The sequence below is a fragment of the Branchiostoma floridae genome, chromosome 14 (genome assembly GCF_000003815.2).
Source record: "Branchiostoma floridae strain S238N-H82 chromosome 14, Bfl_VNyyK, whole genome shotgun sequence".
Lineage (NCBI taxonomy): Eukaryota > Metazoa > Chordata > Leptocardii > Amphioxiformes > Branchiostomatidae > Branchiostoma > Branchiostoma floridae.
The window spans coordinates 13957864-13974232 of NC_049992.1; the positions used below are offsets into that span (position 1 = coordinate 13957864).

The window sequence follows — 16369 nt, forward strand, 5'->3', positions numbered from 1 at the left end:
TTAGTTTTTGGACAGGAAAGAGAAAAATGGAGAGTACTGAAAGCATGGAAAAGATTAAAGATATGAGTGCTCTGCTTTATAGTGTAGTTTGTCATTGAGTTTATAGCTTGAAGTCAAGTAATGCTTTTATTTCTTTCAAATGATTCATTATTACATTGAAGGGTTAGCCACTGTTGGTGAGGCAGCAACAGAAATAACTTGATATTGTTATGGAAATCACTCATAGAACAAGGAAAGGATATAGGGATGACAAACTCAAGAGGTGGTGATAAACTGTAACCAATGGAATTCAATATGTCCTACAGAAACACTGTAAAAGATGGGAGTGTTAATAAAGATTTTTAAACATCCCATGCTGTGCATAGATAATGAAAAGACACAATAAACCAGAACATACGATATAACATATGATAATTCAATTCTATCTTTTTCTTGGTCAATGCAATAACAATTGAGTTGAAAATCAAGATCAGATCCCCCTCCATTGATAGTGATTCATCCCAAATGTAACAAGACCTTGCACAAAGTGGGAGCACACTGTATCTTTAACCTCCTATTAAAAGCATACCCTTGTAGAGAGACAAGTCACCTGTGACCAGTTAACAACACCAGACCTGCTTGATTTTAGCTATTACTTTTTAAGAGCAGTCAGTACCTTTAATATCCTACCCCAGACACTTACTTCCTGCATGGATCAAATTATAGGTCTTACTTAACTAGTTTTATCCTCTGCAAAATTACCTGTCAAAAAAAACACTGGGCAACTACTGGGTGTACCATTTTCCTTTAAATGGTCTCATCACAAACTCAAGACATAGTTGTCCTCAATCAGTTCACAAGTGTGCAGCTACACCCAGTTAAGGTCTAGAGGTGCATGTAAGTTTACTTTACTTTAATGGTTTAAGGGCAATGTGTACCTCAAGTGACAAGGAGACTAACCCAGCCCGGCTTTTCCTTGCACAGTCAAAGTTGCACCTGTCACGTGGGTACACGTGCAGTACTTTCCTTCTTTCTCTGATCCGAAGTGACGTCCCTATTTTCGGTAGACTCTAGAAATGGCATCTATTATAAGATTAGATCTAAAACAAAAAAGCAGAAGAAGTTGGCAAATGTCCCTGGCCGAGGCGTGTTTCTTGAAATTACAGGTGTCAGACAATGTGCGCAGATGTATTTTGGTTCCAAGAAAAGCCGTAGGTCAGGCTAAATTTATTTCTCTACAATTTTAGCAATGTCATGTTTTGTCACATGCTTCATGTGTCAGCCTTTTCATCAATAATTTCATCTCTTAGCACCAGAGCGCAGCCACCAGAAGCATGGAACACACATCTTGGTTATACCTTCTGTCCCACAAGGCCAGATATTCATTAATATGATGTTTGTGCTGGGCTAGATAAGAAACAGTGGTTATAGCACGTCTCTAGTATCCCTGGTGGTACCAGGTGCCTTCTATCAAGCAAGACTTACAAAGTTATCATAAATCTTAATAAATTTCCCTGCTCATGATTTTCCTCTTATCAGATCAAAGTCAGGTTGCCCCATTGTTGTGAAATATTTACACAAGTTTGTTACAGCTAGAGATGGTGTCTGTGTGTTGTTTAAGGTCTCCCCAAGCACTGTGTTACAGGGTTTTTAATCAACTTTTGTTTTATCATCCTTTTGCAGTCTTTTCCTGTGTGTTCTGTACTGCGTGTGTTTTCTATTAAGGTATATGTTTCCTTTCATCTGATGTGCATGGAACATTGAATGGATCGATGTGTTGCACTGGGAATTTCACCCCAAAACGAAGCCTTACTTACATCACAAAACACACAAAATTAGTCTACGAATCTTTCAAAAGTAATACTATACTTGAGTAAAGGTCCACAGATTACAAGTGGTGGATCACTGGATACCCATAATTGACATTTTCTACCCTGACTTGCAAGTGAAATGCCGGAGGTAAAAGCGTCTTCAGTAGGATTGCCGAGATATTGAGCTGAGGTTAAGTGTCTTTTAATTGTAGCAAAAAGCATTTTTCTGGAGTCACACACTTTGACATTAAAAGGTAATCTTACAGCTACATGTAGAAAGTACTCCTAGAAAGTCTGGAATGTAAGTGAACATTAAAACACATTAGGGGAACCTCAGATTCACTTCACATGATTGAACGCAAAGTTGTGTCTTAAATCTCCAAAATGAGTAGGACATCTCTAAATCCATCCTCCAGGCATCTTCAATATTAGTTTTGCCTGATCATCCACCTGGGCCATTTGTCTTCAGTCGTTGTCAGGTAAATTGTCTTATGAATAGCTTGTGTATCAGATTCTGTTGCACATTATTTTACTGGGTTTTTTTTCTATATAAGGAGGTGGATTGAATCATACACATGCAGCAAGTTGAGTATTTTCTGTAGCAGAAGTGCAGCAAATTTCTTGCATAAACCTTTTTTTTTAAACCTAAAAGCAAGATTGTGACTTTTTTTACCCAGGATTTTTGTTGGAAATGAGAAATCAAAGTATTATATGCTGCAACGATTTGCCATGATAGCTTGAAATACACACACATTCAGGTAATAAAATTAATGTTAGAACATGTTTGGGAAAAAAACGACAGGCCATGTTTCCAATAGTATAGCATTACCATGCCATGGACAGATAGAGATACCCATTCAGTACAATGGATCTGGGATGCTGACTTCACTGTTGAATGTACGCGATGATTGACAATAGGAAAATATTGATATTGCCTCCTCTGAAGCTACAATGTACACCTGATACACAAATACAGTAGATATTACGTTATCCGTGTAAATAGCATCCACAATCATGTGTTTGTATACTGTCTGTGATAGCAGTAAACAACACAAACAGGTCAATGTATTGTCCGAATTTCTGTTCATTCTGCCAAGATTTATAAGGAATAATGATTAGTACAGTTTAGGAAGACTCATGAAAGAACCTTTGTCAAGGACGTAAAAAAGTTCAAAACAACACTGGCATCCTGATGCTGACGGTCAGCATTTCTTCGGCACAGGCAAACACCGCAACTGTTCCTTTTTCCAGTACAATCACATGTCATCTGACCTTCTCGAAGTTATCAGGTACCGCCATGTGTCAGCGTACGGTGCACCTATATAATCAAAGTCCATTGTGTGTATTATCTGACACGTCTACGAGACAGTGTCATTCTAACCAGACCAGACTGACGTCTGACTAGATTCCGCAAAACTTTGTCCGTGACCTTGAAGTCACCTTGATAGTCTCCTCGTCCTGACAAAGAATTCCATTCCAGACGCCGAGCATATGCTACAGTTTGCTGTTTGCCTATTTGCGAGCAATTGCATAGTTGGCTTATCGTGTGTATCTACGTGACAGTGTTATCTCATGTTGACAGAGCACTGCTCTGTCCCTGCAATCACGCTGGATACGCTTCTCGCGCCATCAGAAGTAAATACACGGACAAATACAAAGGTCCAGATTCATACAGGACTGGGGATAAATAATTGACTAAATGTGGAACAAACTCTGAAAGGGAGTAGACAATAATAGGATGTCTATTCAACATGTAGCCCCAACAGTAAACTAACATCCCCCGAATGAGCAACATTTCCTTTATTCCCTCCTGGTGCCATATGCTGAAACTCCCATGGAACTTGCGTTCGGAAATGGAGAAGTGCTTGGAAATAGCCCCAATAACGCTGGCAATTAGTGGTGACGTTAACCACTAGCTGTGATAAATGCAAGCATCCAGGAAGAGAGAACCTTCAATAAGAGATGGCCTTTATTGAGGCAAGGCCTTTTTGTCATTAGTGTAACTGATAAAGCTTATCAAGTAGGCTTTTATAATCCACCAGCACTCCTCCCATATGCCTGTCCCTAGTAGGTGAGGGGATGCGGATAGCTAGCCAATTACTCCGTCCATAACAAACCAGCCGCCCTCTCATTAAGATGATAGGAAACATGGTCAGGAAAGCTGCCTGCCTGTCATTGTCAAGGTGGCTGGGCGGCTTCTTGTTAAGAAGAGGGTCCATCGTGCTTAATCATCTTGAACTACAGGTTGGAAATTTGATTTACCCCAGTAGAGAGGGGATCTCAAAGGCTTGGCTGTGACACTGGCTAAAGGGTGGTGACCCCCACTGATGCAAAGCATGTTATGCTTATTCCAGGACTAATTACCGTCTTGTTTAAGAACTGCCCCCACACGGAGGTCCCATCCCGCCCTGATAGGTGATGGGACTTTCCATAATCATCAAAATGAAAACCTCCAGTCCGAAAGGATACAAAAGCGTATTTCTGACCCTAAAAATGACCTTTCCAATCTCCTTCGTGTGCTATGATCTCCTGAGATGAGAGGGTACAGTCAGAGAGGCTCTTGTTAGTCTTGTATAGTTTTTGATATACGGTACATCTAACAGGTCACCTGGCATGTCAAAATGCTGGACCTAAGACTTTAATAGTGAAGATGCAAGAAATAAAAGGGACAGATGCTCTCATCAATAAACATAATTCTCCACCAAAATCTAGACAGCGGAAATACCTAGACATGTATCACTAAGTTGAACAATTATAAGGAATAAAACAAAGACAGAACAGGAATCAACTTGAAAGAAATACATTGTACAATTTAATGTACTTTCAAACTACAGGAAGTAGAATATGTTTAATGTTTCCTGGTATGTTTTTTTAGTATTAACAAAACAAGTCTCTGCCTCAAGACTCAATAACAACAGAACTTGAATTGACTTTTGAAAAATCTTTGCAAATAGTAATTGCAGTAAGCCATACAAAACGTATCACCTGAATGACAAATTAATCCATTGGGTTCAAACTAGCATCTAACAGGCTACTAAAATAGAACAATAGCATTCATGTATATTTGACCAATAGTTCTGATTGCTAACATGGTAATTAAGATCAAGTCCACGGCCAAATCCTTGCATTTGGGCTTTAGTACCTTGATGTAACAAGACAAAGTGAAATGCGCAGTCTTATCTCAGCAAAGTGAACCCCAACAAAAAGAAACCCTACAACTTACAGCTAAACAGTTAATTGACTTAGATTGGCCTGAGTACTAACAGGTGGCATAGAAGAAACTCTACATGGAGCTTGGCTACATAAAAATGGGATAATCTCAACATCCTGTTACATAGTGGTAGCCTGTACTTAAGGAGAGATGTTTCCCTTTCTTCTTTTGTGTTTGGAGTCCTTTGTTTGAAAGGGCATATCCTGTCTTTAGTAAAGATATTACTTAATTTTCTTTTTCTTATGAATTCTGCTCTTAAATGATATTTGTTGTTGGACATTTTTGCAAATTGTTCATACATTTTTCATTGTGTAGGACACAGTAATGATGAAGCCAACATACAGTGCAGAAACTAGGGAAATAGAGTATTCTTCCATGTGTAACTTATACTGTGATTCAAATCTTCATTGCAAAATAGCAGCAATTACCTTCTTCACACTTTAAAATTTCTTGATAGTTTTAGATGGACATTTTGTCTCTATACAGGAATAAAATCACAATTACCAATACAAGCAATAGCTATGGTGTTGTCCCAAACTGTATACTGTTTCTATGAGTACCTTGGTGGTCCCAAATTAAGTTTGCTTCACTTCTTAAAATTGTCTAATGCTTTAAGCCTGAACCCAGACAGCATCAAATTTGTCAGAGAGGACTTTAATCTCATCATGTTTGTATCAAAACATTAGCAACTGTCTCAAGTCACCAACAAATGGTAAAATCATCTACAATGATATAAAATATGAGCTACTAGTATAAGATTTGACCATGTGCCTATAAGGAAAGATCATTTTTGAGTAGTTTGAAAAAGTGAATCAATTACATAGTACTGTGCAACCCAGCAGGAAATCCAGGCAAATGGGTTTACTTGACTAGCAGTGCTGAACAGAGACAGTATACATTCTGTGTTTAAAAAACACATTCACTTTGATTGAATCAACATATATTAGAACCAACAATTCTGACAGCAGACCCCTTCGATTAAGAAAATCTAAAACTAGAAGTTAAACTTTCCTTTTTAAAAAAAAGCTGTTTCCAGATCTTTACCAATAATCAATTGGGAGACAAGAACAGTAACGCAATCATCAGTAATAACACTTCTCTAAGAGATAAACTCCCTGCATACTTTCTGTCCTGGTCAATGGTTGTCCAGTATGAAGGATGAATTAATTTGGCCACCAGACAGATTTAGGCCATAGGGATTGACCCCTGTGGTCACTACTGAGGTGGTCAGTGGTTAGTACCCCATGTTGTTTGGGTTCTTTCCATGGGTAAATACTTATGCTTGTTAACTCTTCCTGGAAATCCCTGAGCAGCCTTTAATGAGAAAATGATATTCACTTCTGTAACAAAAAAATAAATAAAAGAAAACTAATGAATTTTGCCACAATAAGGTAAGCAATTATGCTAAATGACCACAGATACTAGCAGATATTTTTATTTGAAATCTTACATATCTCAACCCTTCCTAGGCAGATTATGATCAGACAATAGGACATAAGCTGTACCTTTGCCATTTCTGCTAAGGCAAAAACTTCTACTTTGCCAAATTAATGCATATTTTGTAAAGAAATATACACATTTTATCCAGGCTTGACTGATGAAAACAATTCTATCAGGACAGCTTCAAATCAAACAGCTGGAGAGACACTAGACAAAATGTATGAGAAGGGAAGTCTGACTAAGAGCATTCTCAGGCAGCTCTAGAAGAAATTGACCCTTGTGTGGCACAGGATTTGCGGTAGTAACAGCCAAGTGCAGAACATGTTGCCCTATGACCCCTGAGGTTTCTACACACCCACAGTGTAGGATGTATTTACCTAGGGCATGGGCCATACTCACTTGGCCTTATCTGCTCTGAACAATATCAACATGTTAGTAGTTTCCTGGAGGGTAACCCTGAGAGAGAACGCCCAGCTATTTCATCTCAAGTCTGAGCTAGTTACAATACTCCACAGTTCTGATACTGTACAGTATCCAATTCTGTTGTAACTAAAGGGTCAGTTTGCAGAGAAAACATAGAATTGCACACGAGGGAATAGCAGTGCTGTTAGAGTATTAGCTGTTTATATGGCTTGCTTACAATTGGACTGGTGTCTGTTTATCTATTTGTTTTTCATGTAGGTGCTAACTGTTTTATTTGTCAATACAGCCAACTATGTTCACGCCCTGAAACAAAGGCCCAAGTAGGTGATAAGCAGGAGACAATACAGGGATAATTACCAATGTCACAGTTGATCTGCTGCCTTTTGTCCAACTGAACTGCTTTCACTCCCACTGTTTTTGGATATAGACTTCTGACTTCATTCATTTGGAACTACTCTTTCACCTACAATAACTTTATTTGAGATATTCACATTATGGGTAAATGGAGCATTTTAAAAATCTTTAAAAAAATATTCAGGGCATTTAGAGGCATAAATTTTGGTAAAGTGTCTTAGTCTATATTTGAAATGAAGCAAGTTTCAGTTTATAAGAGACCAGTATGTGGTGTTAGTACAGCCACTTACTAGTTTTATGTCTATGTTTTAATTTTTTATTGATATTCAGTTTTTGTCTATTTTTATGGAATCACCCAGAAGTGTGATGAAACAGGAAAAATGTTTGCACCCTTCTGTTATAAAATTGGTGTAAACTTTTCAGAGCCATTTTCTACAAGTCATTACTTGATCCCTGTGCAGAATGCACCTCACGTGTAACTTTCTTCTAAATTAAAGCCAGTCATACCTGGTATCTCCAGAAAACTGAGCTGACTGTTTTATATCAGGTCCTGTCTTGTTATTTCAGATTTATGCTAAATGGGACTAAGAAAAATTAGGCAATTAAAGAGTGTCTTTCTCTTTATGGGAACCAGGTAGAACTCTGATGATCTTATCGCGAAGGATTATCCCCCAAATCAACCTCAGACAAACTTGTTATTGTCATTTGTTTCAATCCTATTTCATTTTGTCTTCTTTGGCCCGAGGGAATGTGTCTGCCGTCTTCTCGACAGTTTCATGAGGGATCATTCTTAACCCAGCTTCCTCTAGGATTTGATTGCAAGGATGAGTAACATCATGTGTATTCCAAATAATCCATCTGAAGACACAGCTACCATAAGTTATGTTTAATATGATCCCCTGTTGCAGAGATCAGGAGGGCAGGGAGGAAACAAATTTGTGGAATTAAACTTTAAAGGCAGTTCTATCTGACAATTACTCCAGACTGTGGGGAGGAAACTTGTCTGCTTCTCGCCCTTTCCTGACTTCAGCGGAACAAGGCCTCTCTTTCAACTTCACTTCCTATTATCAAAACTGTTGAAATCATTCAATTGCATGACACTGTGGACTTTCTTCCTATTTATGGAAGAGATGATAGAAAGTCCAGCATGGGGTGAATTGGCAAGGCAGAGCTAGGGCGTATTCCTCCAGAGAAGACACATAGCACGGGGTGTCGGGCAGGCTGCCTGAAGAACCATTTGACCTTGCAATTTCAGCACCATATGTTGAGGGCTCATCAGAATGCTGTAGACCAGTATTTCCAGTAGTGGAGCAAGAATTTCCCAGGGGAAGAAAACAGCCATCCACTCCAACATGCCACAGCCAATTTTGAGTCATTATGACCTACAACGTATCAAGTCCGTTACAGCCCCTCCAGCAATATCCAAAATTTGCCTCAGACTTTATGGAGTAATAATGCACCATCCGCATATGACATGGCTAGATATATCATCAATGACCGGAAAGTGGCTAATATGGCCAGCAGGTGTCTGGGGGTAGCCAGATTCTCGTTCCGATAGCGGAAAAGAGCGCCATGGCTTTCGATAAGAATTGCTGGAGCCTCCACCCAGAAGAGTCATCTTGGCAACAGCAACAAAGGTTTGGGGGATTATGTACCTATCTGCAAACATGCCCCAACTACAAGCTGTGAGGTAATTGAAAATTATAGGTGCCTAATATTGTACAGATGCTGGGGTCGGACCAGGTTGGTCGGAGCTTAGATCTGCACGTGCTGCCGAATCTTCTTCACAAGGAGGTAACCGTGGTGTTAAGACAGTTACAATACAAGGGGCAACACAGACACAAAGCAGATGAGATGCCCTGAGGTGTAGGAAAGGCATCTGGAAGACAACTCTGGCATTGGAGCCCAGTTTCCTGGGGAGCTGCGAATGAGAATTTTCCCCCTTGTTTGTAGGAGAATCTTCTGGACATGATTTCTAACACGTGCAACTCGTCAGGAAACAGTACTTTGTCAACCATAATCCGGCTGGGCCCACTGGCGATTTAAACTTGGAATCAAAACTTTCTGTCTCTGCCTGGATGAACTTGAAACAGTATCTTTCTAATCCAGAAGCCTGTCTGGGAAATAACGCATCAATTTTGGTGCATACGTGATGTAATAAAGTGGCAGAACATGACAAATGGAGCAGAATAGTTCAGACTCCTAGACTCACTTAAGTAGCAAATCCAAATTGATGGAGTGTACTTACATCTTACGCTCCAAGATCTCCTGTGTTGTATAAGATACTGCACCAGTTTTCTGTCACAAGTCTTTAACTCTGAGAGATTTGCTTACTGGCACCTATCAAAACTTTTGTTTGATTGGTTCTCTCTTTTCTTTGGTTTGCTAATCAAACATTACTACTGGTGTCACTCAGGAATAGGGGCAGGATCAGAACTTGATAAGGAAGTGATAAAGGGGAGGCGAGTACTAACTTCCTTTTCTGGCTCATATAATAGTAAAATGTTTTGGTATCTTCTGCCACACATGCAAAGTAAACATTATCTCTTAATGTAACAGTTTCCGTTTGAAAAATCTAGTGAGAGTTTGTTTTTTTTTAGCCGATAGAGAGGCCGGGACAGCAGCTGGGATAGTAGGAGTATGGATACATCCGGGCGATAATGGTGTCAACAACGAGATGACAGTTTCTAATCTTTCAAATGGCTACTAAAAACCTTGTTCTTTCTTTATGACACCTTGAAAGTACACTGGATTTTCTGACACCTCTCTGAACAAGTCAGGAAAGCGATTCTGATGAATTTATCGCCAAGCAGGATAAGTCTGGATGTCTGTCAGGAAAAGCAGATGTCAAAAGTCCGGAAAACCGGCAGACACTCCTTGACGTGCAAGAAACATGAGCAGGTAACAGATAAAACTGCACAGCTGTGCGCTTCCTTGGGAAAATTGGGCGGAACCTTGAACTTGGGGATGGTATTCGGCAGCACACTGCCATGTTTGTGGTGCGTATAAAAGTTCGGGAAAGGCCTGCAAAGTTTCTTTAATGGGTCAGTGGAACATGTCAGCTGGGGTGCTGGGAATGCGAGGGAGGGAATAATCTAAATGAGATCTGGGGAGTGAAACTTTGTCCTTTTGTAAATGAAGGGAATTACTGAGCTCACTTGGCCTTGTGATTCCAATTACCACAAAGCAGAGATTGTCTGGGAGAAGGCAAACATCATCTCTCAATGACAAAACTTTCACCATCCTAACAAATATGACAGCTAGAGAGACAGTTAATTATCTTGATTTATGTAGCATACCTTTACGTTAGGTGTAAAGCTTAATGAAAACAGCAAACATGATGGCTTGAAGCTCATTGGTTCTCGCTGTCCTATTCAAATGTGACAAGAAATTCATCAGGCCTAATTAATCTGACGAAACTGCAGACAAAATCTCACAACTGTTTCAATTCAGAAGGTAGACAAATGGTACATAGTTGCACATGCAAGAACATTTGTCTTCAGCCTTGTCAAAACTCCTGCTTGCTTGGCGCCACCCAGACAGAACTTCTGGAAGTGTTGGCTTGTCCTATCACAGAAAGAAGTCTGCAGGATCGGCTGAAAGCTTGGCAAGGCAAGTGATAAACAAGTTGTACAACCCTCCCGCCTGCAATCCCACCCTGATCATACAGCAGATGCAAGTGTTAGATAACAGACAGACGTTCATACCCCAGCAGGATAAGGCACAGACAACAGTGCATGGTGAAAGATGGCAGTTTTATATTTCTATCATGTCAGAAGGGAGGAATTCCCCCCCAACATCCAACATAAAAGTGTTTACACAGTTCAGTATTGGCTCCATAATGTACATCTTGAATTAAGAAGGGGTGTTGGCACTCGGTCAAAAATAGAGCTTATTTCTTCTTCTCTCTGGGACAGGTATCGATAACCAAAGACAAAAATAATCCGGATCTTCCAAGTCAAAAATAACCATATGGCTTTTTCCAAGGATGCCTGGACATGTGAGCTACTGGGTGCCTGGAAGACACCTGTTAAATCTAAATGCCATACAGTTTACACCACCACCTCCAGCTACCTTTGCTTTCAGGGTAACTGAAAGAATAAATGTATGCCAAGCCAACCATGCTATCCAGCAATGCAAACTTCTCTCATCTGACTTCCCTTTTTCTTTATCTTCCTCTGTCATCTCGATCCTATAAATTTCCAAGGTCTTAATTCCTTTCTGCATGTCCTGATAAGAAGTTTCTTGTACACTCTAAGGAGATACAATCACTAGTTCCACCTACCTCCTTCCCGTGGGAAGACACTCCAGTAGTCATCTCCATTAGGTAGGTGTAAGAAAGACTGTGAGCGACTCTCCCAACATTCTTCAAATGGCGATAGGAAGGAACTAAAGGAACTGCCGCAATCTTTGTGGTTTTCTCCTATCAGATATCGACTCACATCTTCCAAGGCAACCAACTACTGTACGGATAATTGGCCCTCTTCCTAATTTACTTGTGACCGGCCATGCCACTAACAAGGGATAGGTACATCAGCGAGAGCAATGGATAAGAGTTACAGAGCTGGAAGTAAAATGTTCTTGGCTAGCAATGTTTGATATGGTGGAACATTCTAACTGAGAGGGAATGGAGATAATTGGAACAAGTGACATTCTGCCCCAACCCCACCCCGCTTGAGGCTCGCCCTGTTCATCTGAAATCACGGTCACGTTTAGACAGTCAATACATGTATGCCTAATAGAAACAAAGTTTGGCGAGTTTACACATCACGAATGGATATTTTCATTCTATTTGAACTATAGTCACCCTTGCAATTACTTTATATAGAACTATTGCATACTTTTTAGGAGAGGTATTGAGAGCAAAATTAGGGATATTTCCCAAGCAAGTTTACTTTCACATGAAAGCAAAATATTTGAAATAAAGACCAGCTCTTTATATTTTTCTATTAAGGTTCAGAATGTCCTCTCAATTTCTGGCAAGAAATAGTATCACTCTTTGAATCAAGCATGCACAGCTTGCAGGGACAACAGAAACACTTTGATCTCATGAAGTATCAGGTAAACTTGGTCATCTTATCTACCTTGACACTGGTTCAGTAAAATATGGATAATCATTCTTCCTGCTGTCTTCATACATGTATATCATAAAGCAGAGTGGGAACCACAGGAGAAGTAAGGAATGGAAACAAGAGAAGCGAGACCAGAGGTGATCTTAATTGGGTTAATACTGAAGATGCCTATTCTGGGAGTTGAAGTCACCTGATGCCACAGGACAAATTAGCATATAATGAAATTATCCACAGAGACTGTGGAACTAAGTTGCAGGGTGGTCCCAAATCCTCCCAGTCAGCTATAATTGCTCCCAATACTTCCACAAAAGTTTAACTTGTTTAACCTAGCCTTCTACAGGTGCCCACATTTTTCACTCAGAATACAATTCAGCAAGATGTAAGTTACAGTATATTGAATATTCTTATATACAAAACCTTAAGTTTTCATTATAGGAATTTGCACATTCCTTCAAACTGTTGTGTCTGGGTAACAGTTCTTACTGCTATGTTACCAGCTAGAATTTAGGGAAGCAAAAAATATAAGTTGTCTACATAAAACAACCTGCTGTTCTTGTGCTAAACTAGGGGGCCACTGAACATAAGAATATAATAACTTGTGGAGAAGAGAACATGTTTTTCTTGTGCTAAACTAGGGGGCCACTGAGCATAAGAATGTAATGGGTCAGATTCACAGCTAGCTGTTTTGTTTCAGTTCTATATCAAGTGCATAGGACTATCCAATTGAGTATACATTCAAGTCTGCCAAGGGGAACCAGCCATGACAAGCTCCAGTCAGCACATTCCCTGGTGATCTGAATCCACACAATTCAATCTCAGTTATCACATCCCCAAAATCTGATACAGGATAATCAAAGATCAAGCTGATTACATGCACCATTCAACCAAGAAATAGACCTGGAGCGGCTGCCCACTCTGCATGCCAGTCCCTATCACTCTTTGGCCGGACACCTGGACCGTCCCTTTGACGACCCGGCCAAAATTTGACAGACTTCTATGGGAAGCCTCACAAAATTTGATACATGACGAGCGTGGAAAATCAACACGAGTTATTGTATTACATGCACCATTCAGCCCGAAGATGGGCCAAAGTGCAGTGAACTGTAGATCACCCATCTGCTTCCACATCCACACCTGTACTTCTTCCCCATCATCCTTCCTCTTTAAGTTAACCAAGTCAAATGGTAGTCTACAGTGCAGATGAGGTTTTATGGCAGCTCTGCACCCTCACACATGTAACTAAATGTTAACTATAAAGTATCCGTGCGGGTGGAAAATTGATTGCGCCATTCAGGGAATTTCCGACTTGATAGGATGCACATAATGCCAACGTGATGAGTCACTTCTTAGCCAGGTATTGATCGAGAAACGGATGGCTATCACGTTATTAAAGCAGAAATTAGTGTGCTACCTCTGTCCTTAATGTTGTTGGGTTGCAGGGTGTAATGATGAAATAGAGCCCGGGTACCACTGGTTAAGGAGGAATCGCCACTTCCCCGGCTGCAAAGCCGATAATTAACTCCTAAAAAATTATAGTGGCCAAAGGACTAAATGTATAAATGGGCACATAATAGCTATGGTGTTTAATAGATTTGTGGGATCATGATCTGGTAATTGATTGAATCAGTCATTTGGGAAAAATAAAATATGTTGCCCTTCCACCAATGATCATCAATTTCCACACGGGATACAATAAAGAATAAAATGTTCATTCCGCCTTGAAGGAAGAATCGATCGCCCAAGCACATGTGCGTGCCCTCTGCTGTTTTTAAATTTGATTAGATCAAACACACCCTGGGTCCATTTTAATCTGATTTCTTAATTAATAGAGAGTCAATGAACCGATCTTGTCGACGGTAGTTTAATCCCGAAATGATGAACCGAGGGTGTCCCCCGTGTGAGCAAACAGCATATCTGCTTGTAGATTCCTTGTAAATCATCGTGGCCCAAGTAATGTGGGATGTGCGCTGAATTAATAATCCCCCATAAATATCTATCTTACCAGACAGTGGGGGCCATTGAAATGCAGGCAAAGTTGCAGGGTATCACACTCGGGGAGCTCTGAAAGGAGCGGGGAGACCTTATCGCTTGCCAGAGTCCAGGCTTGTCAATGGGAAGGGCAGAAGTTAAACGTCCCAAAATTGCAGCAGGTCAAGAAGGCTCCAAGGCACTGGGTGTGCGGCCTTGTCTGACGCTACATTAAAAGCCCTTCTGGGGAGGTGTACATGAACGTGTCGTGTTACACGGTACCATCGCCAAAGTGCCCTCTTGCACGTCCAAATTGAAAGAACGGCTGATGTTTTGTTAGTTCAGAGCTTGCACATGTTGGGGGGAATTCTTGCCTAGCAGGCAGATATGCCCCCAGGAAAACAAGCCATCTCCCACAAACACTCGATTGAGTTTCCTCCCATTACTATGTTCAAGGTGGTAAATGTACCGCTTCAATCAATCCGTGGTTTTCAAATTAATGAACTATGAGAGATACAATGTACGCCAAAGACGTCACTGGAGTGACTCGCACCTATCTGTGAAGTAGAAACTACATTTAGCCACAAAAAGCGATGCAATTTCCATCATCACTAACTTGTTACTGCTACAAAACTTCAGCAAAGGTTATAAGTAACAGCCTCCGAGGAAGTAGTCTCTTGATCTGCCGCCCAACTGACAGGAAGAACATTTTCCTAAAATATGTACTCTGTTTCCTCTGCACAAGGATTAAAGGCAGAAATTTGATCATATCATGACAGAGCGTCAAACCAAATATGATTTCCTCATTCCGTTTTTCACCTGTGATTCTTCATGTTCTCAAAGAAAGTAGGCACCTTGAATAATGCTTAGATGGGAGGAGATGGAGATGAATTGATAACAGAATGCCTGCTTGGGAGAATATGTCCTTGCTCGCGGGGAGTGGATATTAAATGCAATCAGGGATGGGGGGAGATGGAGATTTATCCGGGCGGAGGGGCATTACCTCGATGGGCTTTAATTACAGGCTGTTTCCCTGGAAAGGACAGATCCATCATGGCTTCAACAGGCATTGTCCCCACCATAGATAATGGATACTCTGTGTCTGAAGTTGACACACATTCTCCTCCCAGGAGTGAAATGAGGACTGGGGGGAGAATACTGGATGGGATCCTATGGGCATGTCCCCCTCCTGAACAGTACAGAGTGTCTATGTTAGCACAGCAGCAAGCAGCTGATGATAATGGGATGAATGAACAGAGATAATAGGGACAGAATAGGCCCATTGTATCTGTGTATTCAGGGGCAATTGGACATGAAATTACTGAATTTCCTTCCGCTAATTGCCCACCGGCTGATTTGATCCCACATGATCAGCAAAATCCTGCTTTGAAAAATTTTACATCCACAGGGTTTGGTCATTGCCTGGGGCGAACAGGTCTTGTTTCAGTAAACATTACCTGGATTCACACACACATACTACTAGCAGGGTAGCATCTCATTCATCTATAGTTGCACATGTTCATTTCGTCTAATGAGATGTTACAGTCCAACTTTACACTTACATTCATCAATTCAGAACTATGCCGCAATTTTGGTGTTCTTAGAATTGCTTTGGGTTTAGGAGGACTTTAGGAAAGTTTACAGAATTCCAGAGTATTGGTTTGGATGTACATGCAGGAGCTCAATGTGGAATCAAGGAAAATTTTACCTTATAAAAGAGTAGGTGAGCGGAAGCTTTCGCACTTGAGGCAAGTTTACACTAGTCCAAAACTTAATTGGGATTCTCGTGCCAGAGGACAGGGGGTAGTTGGCTTGGGGCTAGCCACAAACATGTATCTCTTGCCAGCGTTATGCTGTTGAAAGCTATGCCAACCTTGACTACAAACAAACATGTTTGTTCCACATGTGTCAGTACAGGGTTACCCAGAGAAGATGTCTTTGGAAGCTTGGGGACAACCTACTGTGAAATTATACACAAATGTCAGCTAGACCTTGAAATAGGCCATTAATCCAAGCCAGAGTGTCTCTTCCCTTGAAATTTGTTCTGCTCGCCTGTGCTAAAGGTGTAAGTTTTCCTGCAGCAGATGAAGATGCATGGGTGCACAGGACTG

At 40.6% G+C, this 16369-nt stretch overlaps 1 protein-coding gene and 1 long non-coding RNA gene across 6 annotated transcripts in view; one reads left to right on the forward strand and one right to left on the reverse strand.

The window, feature by feature from the left end:
* The window catches only part of LOC118430266 (histone-lysine N-methyltransferase MECOM-like), a 56477-nt gene that overhangs the window by 21528 nt on the left and 18580 nt on the right, over window positions 1-16369 (reverse strand). The window contains exon 1 of one of the 5 annotated variants that reach the window (XM_035840995.1): window positions 9467-9576. The exons of the other annotated variants lie outside the window; for them this stretch is intronic. The gene's annotated coding sequence lies outside the window, so the exon portion shown is untranslated. Of the gene's footprint in view, window positions 1-9466; window positions 9577-16369 lie in introns of those variants that run through there. 5 annotated transcript variants of the gene reach the window in all.
* The window catches only part of LOC118430268, a 30032-nt gene that overhangs the window by 8994 nt on the left and 4669 nt on the right, over window positions 1-16369 (forward strand). The gene's annotated exons all lie outside the window — the stretch shown is intronic.